General features: G+C 39.7%; 1 pseudogene; it reads left to right on the top strand.

Moving 5' to 3' along the window:
* Window positions 1-2,876: 2,876 nt before the first annotated feature.
* LOC146729207 (uncharacterized) lies at window positions 2,877-3,933 on the top strand (annotated as a pseudogene).
* The last annotated feature ends 2,289 nt before the right edge of the window (window positions 3,934-6,222 follow it).

Raw genomic sequence — 6,222 nt, 5'->3', positions numbered from 1 at the left:
CAATAGGATTCCTATAATATTTTGACACAAAATCCTATAGGATTCCTATAGGACAAAATCCAATAGGATTCCTATAATATTTTGACACAAAATCCTATAGGATTCCTATAGGAAAACACGTGTCAACATATTATAGGAATCCTACAGGAATTTGGTCTATAAGATTCTTATAGGAATCCTATAGGAAACTTTTGTAAGGGAAGTTGTTAAATTGTGAAAATAAATGTGTGGACAAATATTTGAAACTTATTTTGGTGTAGACAAGTCACGTTTAATTAATTTCCACCATTAACAAGTGGTTAAATTGTGACAATAAATGTGTAGACAAATATTTGCGACTTATTTTGGTGTAGACAAGTTGCGTTTAATTAATTTCCACCATTAGCAAGTGGGTAAATTGTGAAAATAAATGTGTCAACATATATTTGAGATATTTTTTAGTGTAGACAACTCTCGTTCAATAATTTTACATCATTACAAGTTGTTAAATTCAGAGAATAAAAGTGTGGACAAATATTTAAGACTTATTTTGGTGTAGACAACGTTTAATTAATTTCTACCATGAACAAGTGGTTAAATTGAGAGAATACATGTGTGGACAAATATTTGAGACTTATTTCGGTGTAGACAAGTGGTTAAATTGGTTGGGGTCTGTGGTGTCACAGACCCATTTTGTAAAAGCACTGAGCTTGAGGCTTCATCCGGATCGCTGAAGCATCAACTCCAGCCAATCACTGGTCGTTAATTTTGACCAATTAACTGTTTTTATTCTCCTCCATTTAGCATCAAGGTCAGTGTCAAGTTGCACACGTCTCTTAGCGTCACCTAGCCTTGTTGTCAACTTTCTTTGTTTCAGCTTTTCATTCAGCTTTTTTTTCGCCTCAGTGCACATTGCTCGCTAATTTATATATTGATTACTTGTTTACGTGTTTTCGCACATCATTTTTATTCATCTCGTTTTAACTACTGTATTAGTCAAGTACAATGCCTTCTCGAGGACGACCAAGGAAAACAACACCACGTATTCAACCTTATGTCCGACCAGTTACCCATTCAGTGACAAGACCTACGTTGGATCAATTAGCCGCCGAGCAAAGAAGTTCAACTTCGGCAGTCAACGACGCTCCAAGTTCCACGTCCATCACTACACCTGTAAGACGGAGATATTTCATTCCGATCCAACATCATCACCCGAACCGTCGCAGGAAAGCTATGTCAACATGGCTCTGTTCCAAGAACTGCAAGCGTCTATTGCAAGGTCATTCACAGATCTTACATCCAATCTAGCACAACAGCGCCCACACTCAGAGGTCACGGGGGATGCAGTGACGTCAAACAACAACAACAACATTAACGCAGGACAAGATGGTGGCCTCCCCGGAACTTCATTCAACTCAAATCCAAGTTTTCCACCCAGCATCGTAAGGGTTACAGATTCACTGCATTCACATGGAATTCCATCAGAGCAATTTCCGCATATCGAGCTGGTCTCTCCTTCAATTCGTCACAATATACTTTAAGGTAAGGACGTCAATTTAGCTTGTCTCCTTATCCCCGGTTACAATTATTCTGACGGTCAACGCCACATCGTTATTGGTAATGAAGCTCTAACCCTCAGGCCACTGCATGACAATAGAATTTCGAAACTTTGACAATCCAAGAATTCATTCTGGCATGTGTGAAGTCTACCCCCATCACCGAGAGGAACTCAATGCATACCAACATGACATCGTGGACATGTCCAAACGTTTCAACGGACTGGCCTTCTACGAGTTCCACCATGCTTTCTCGGCAAAGGCAGCCGCTATTCTGCTGAATCACAATGGCAAAATAGACTGATCCCGCCGCAATACACGTCTCTATTGCTCTATTGTAATAGTGTATCCCACCATACCGATTCGTGCCCTCAGCTCGTTCATAGACGATCTAACACTAATTCTAGCGGCTAATTCTAGCAGTGTTTATCATCGTCAGCTCTTGATAAAAACTGACAGAAGCGAGTGAACTTTCAAGGCAAAGAAATTTGCAATAATTACAATTCCAATAATGGCTGTCGTAGAAGCAACTGCAACTTCGCCCACGTTTGTCTCGCTTGTTTTGCCTCCGATCATCACTCAGTCCAAGGAAAATGTCTGCAAAAGGACCGTGCTAATCAAGCTTGAGTGACAAATGAACCATCAACACCAATTAACATTGACGTACTCAGCAAAGAATTGTCCTGCCATCCAGATAAACATTTTGTAAATTATCTCATTACTGGTCTTCGTGAGGGCTTCGATACAGGGGTCAGGGACCCTCCCACGTCTCCATTAGTCTGTCGTAACCTTCTCTCAGCACGTAACCAACCAAAAATTGTATCAGAATTGCAACAGAGGTAAAAAATGGCTGCCTAATTGGACCTTTCACTACACAACTGTTCACTAATTATCGCTGTAGTCCGATTGGTGTTGTAGAGAAAAAATATTCTACTAAGAAACGTCCGATTATTGACCTGTCTTCACCACATAATAAAGCAGAAATATCTAGTATCAATGATTTGATTGATAAGGATGACTTTTCACTGTCATATGTCAAGATTGATGACGCTGTAACAGCAATTCAAAATGCCGGAAAAGCTGCATGGTTGTGTAAGATGGACATTGTGGATGCCTTCAAATGTATTCCTATCCATCTATCTTTATGGCATCTCCTGGGACAGCTATTATTACTTTTTTGTTCGACTGGCATTTGCTTCCCAATCAAGTCCCAAGATTTTTGACCACTTGTCGGAGGCTATCTGCTGGATCGCACAGAACAACTATGGTATTCACACCATTTTTCATCTGTTAAATGATTTTTTGACTGTTGACGCACCCTCTTTCGATGTCGATCGAACCATGGCCACCATCACAATGATTTTCCAACATCTAGGAGTACCTATCGCACCACACAAGACAGTTGGTCCAACTACCAGCCTAGAGTATCTTGGCATTGAGATTGACACCATCAAGATGGAAGCACGTCTACCTCAGGACAAATTGCGCAGAATTCATGCACTCCTTGCTTCAAGTCTTGCACAAAACGTGAACTGCTTAGTATGCTGGGTCATCTTAACTTTGCAAGCAGGGTTGTCATTACTGGACGCACTTTCATCTCGTGCCTGATCAAGCTGTCAAAAAGTGTTAAGAAACTCCACCATCATGTTACTATCACAACAGAGGGTAAACAAGATCTATGCATGTGGCACCAATTCCTTGCTGGTTGAAACGGTGTCTCAATGTTTCTTGATACACATCGAACACCAGCATCAACAATGCAGTTATACACCGATGCCAGTGGCATTGGACATGGAAGTTATTTTCGTGGCCAGTGGTTTCACGAAAAATGGCCTGCCAGTTTCACGCTTGACGCAGACCCAACACTGTCCATCGCGTTCCAAGAGCTGTATCCAATTGTTGTTGCATCACTGTTATGGGGAAACTTTTGGCATCGTAAACGTATTGTCTTCAACTGTGACAACATGGCAACTGTACAGATCATCAACAAAGGTCGATCTAAGTCTCCAGTCATCATGAAATTAATGCGTCGCTTGGTCATCACTGCTGCGTCTTGTAACTTCATGTTTCATGCTGAACATATCCCAGGCAGATTAAATGTTATTGCTGACTCTATCTCTCGTTTCCAGATACAGCGGTTCAAGGATGCGGCCCCAGAAGCAGATACAGTTCCATGCCAGATTCCCTCCAATGTGATGTTCGTCTAAACGTGGCAGTGGCCACTTGTAATCAAGCCTCACTTAGTAAACGTACCACAGGTTCCTATTCTACTGAAGTGCGTGCATGGCTGCGTTTCACTACCACGTTTGGCATTCAAGGTCAGTCACCCCAACACCCAAACATCTCTCAAGATATTCTAATTTACTTTGTGGTTCACTGTGCTACATTTTCCATTTGAAGTTCACAACAATAAAAGTGTACTTGTCTGGCATTCGCAGTCACTATTTACTGGCGGGTTACCCAAACCCGCTCATAACCAACCAAGGTCAACCCTTGCATCACCTCCAACATACACTGAATAAATGTCTCAACAAATATTTAATACTTATTTTGGTGTAAACAACTTGCGTTTAATTAACTTCCACCATTACAAGTTGTTAAATTGTGAAAATAAATGTGTCAACAAATATTTGAGACTTTTTTTAGTGTTGACAACTCTCGTTTAATAATTTTACATCATTAAAAGTTGTTAAATTGAGAGAATAAATGTCTCAACAAATATTTAATACTTATTTTGGTGTAAACAACTCACGTTTGATTAATTCCCACAATTACATGTTGTTAAATTGAGAGAATAAATGTCTCAACAAATATTTAATACTTATTTTGGTTAAACAACTTGCGTTTAATTAACTTCCACCATTACAAGTTGTTAAATTGTGAAAATAAATATTTGAGACTTTTTTTAGTGTAGACAACTCGCGTTTGATTAATTCCCACAACACAAGTTGTTAAATTGAGAGAATGAATGTCTGAACAAATATTGGCCATAAATTTGTGAGTAAATATCTGTCGTTTAATTACTTTCCACCCCTACTAGGTTGCTAAATATTTGATACTTAATATTTAAGTGTTTGATCAAATTCCACCATTGCAAGTTGTTAAAATAATGAAATATACTGGTATCATTGGATATTTGATTTAATTGTGAAACTTTCTAACAAAATGTGAACTGCTGATTTTGACCCCCCAATGAACAATTCCGCAGACACCGTATAAATACCACAACACCACAAAAGATATTTGTCTGTTGCCTGAATTGTTTTCGTAATATAGGGAACGACATTTGGCTTGGGTCTTCTGTGCATCTCTTGTCACAATGTGGAAACTGTTGAACAAATTGCACGTCGTACAGTAAGACACAAGTTATTTTATTATTTATTCATTCAGTTTTGCATGGTGGAGTTTCGTGAGGTTTATAGTTATAACGTTCTTTGTTATGGTTTGAGGGATTTCAGTTTATTTGATTTACGTTTTTACAGTAGCTCTGAGCGAGACTCGTACCCTAGCTAATTTTGTTTTGTCTTGATGGCACGCTTGTGTACAACACCACGGCATTGGTCGTTGAGTGGTGTTCATTTTACTAAGTTGAGTTGAACGGGAAAGCCAAAACGATTGCTGGTTTCCGATCGCTTCGGTTCCGGTGAGTGTGTATCTCGTAGGCTTCGAACCCATGGCATTTGTATTGTGCGGTTTTTCATTTCCCATGTTGGCTACGCCGTAATATGCAACCACTTCTCCGTTTTATTGTGAGTGTTCAATGATGTCTTCCTCACATACGTACGGCTTCTAGAACTGTGCCCTGTCTTTTCATTTTGCTGCATAGTCTGGAGAATTCTTCTTGGTGTTATCACCCGTGTTGGTGGTGGCAGCGTACCATTCGATGAAGTCTGTTCTGTCATCGTGGACCAGTCGTTGTACAGTGCCGATCAATGCCGACGTGACAAAACGTGTTATCAACGAGGCTACACGGTCGCGGCACATGCAATATATACTTTACCTGTTTTACTTCTGTTACGGGTTTGTCTGCACAGCTTAAACTTCTTACCCGTTTTAACACATCTATATCAGAAATGATACGAAAATTCTGAAAAACAACTTTAAAGGGTAGGACCTGCAAAAAGCACTGATCAACTCTTCGGGCCCCACGTTGATTGCGCCAAATCCTTATGCCACACCCCAAACTTGATGGAGCAAGGGTAAAAACTTTGAATGGTATCAATCACCACTGCACTAGGATTGTTCTGTTATACAGTACTCGGAAACATGTATATTATCACAGATACTTAATAAATTGTTTGGCTCTGAGAGTGATAGCGCTGATAGTGATATGGAAATGAACTCACACTCACACCTGTCAAAGTTGTGTTTAAGTCTTCCCCAAATCTCAGAAAAACAACATTTAATTAACAGACCAACAACGGCAATCGGTATAACGCTACCCACGATGCACTACTACAATGGGTATTGGAAAAGCTCAACAACTTGCAGGAAATACAAATGTATAACAAGTAACCTGTAGAATGCTGTGTGGGTAATATTTTTATATTGATTTTTGTTGCATTTGCAGCAAATAGTTACCAAACAATGAGAAATCTATAGGATTGGATATACCTCTCAGCTGGCTTCACATGCATAATTCAAGACTGCCTAACCGGTGCTTATACCAGGATTTAGTTGCAGCACT

This window comes from Saccoglossus kowalevskii, chromosome 22, assembly GCF_978046115.1.
Source record: "Saccoglossus kowalevskii chromosome 22, keSacKowa6.1, whole genome shotgun sequence".
Lineage (NCBI taxonomy): Eukaryota > Metazoa > Hemichordata > Enteropneusta > Harrimaniidae > Saccoglossus > Saccoglossus kowalevskii.
Note: the sequence above shows the minus strand (reverse complement) of the source record. Positions and strands in the feature narration are given on the sequence as shown.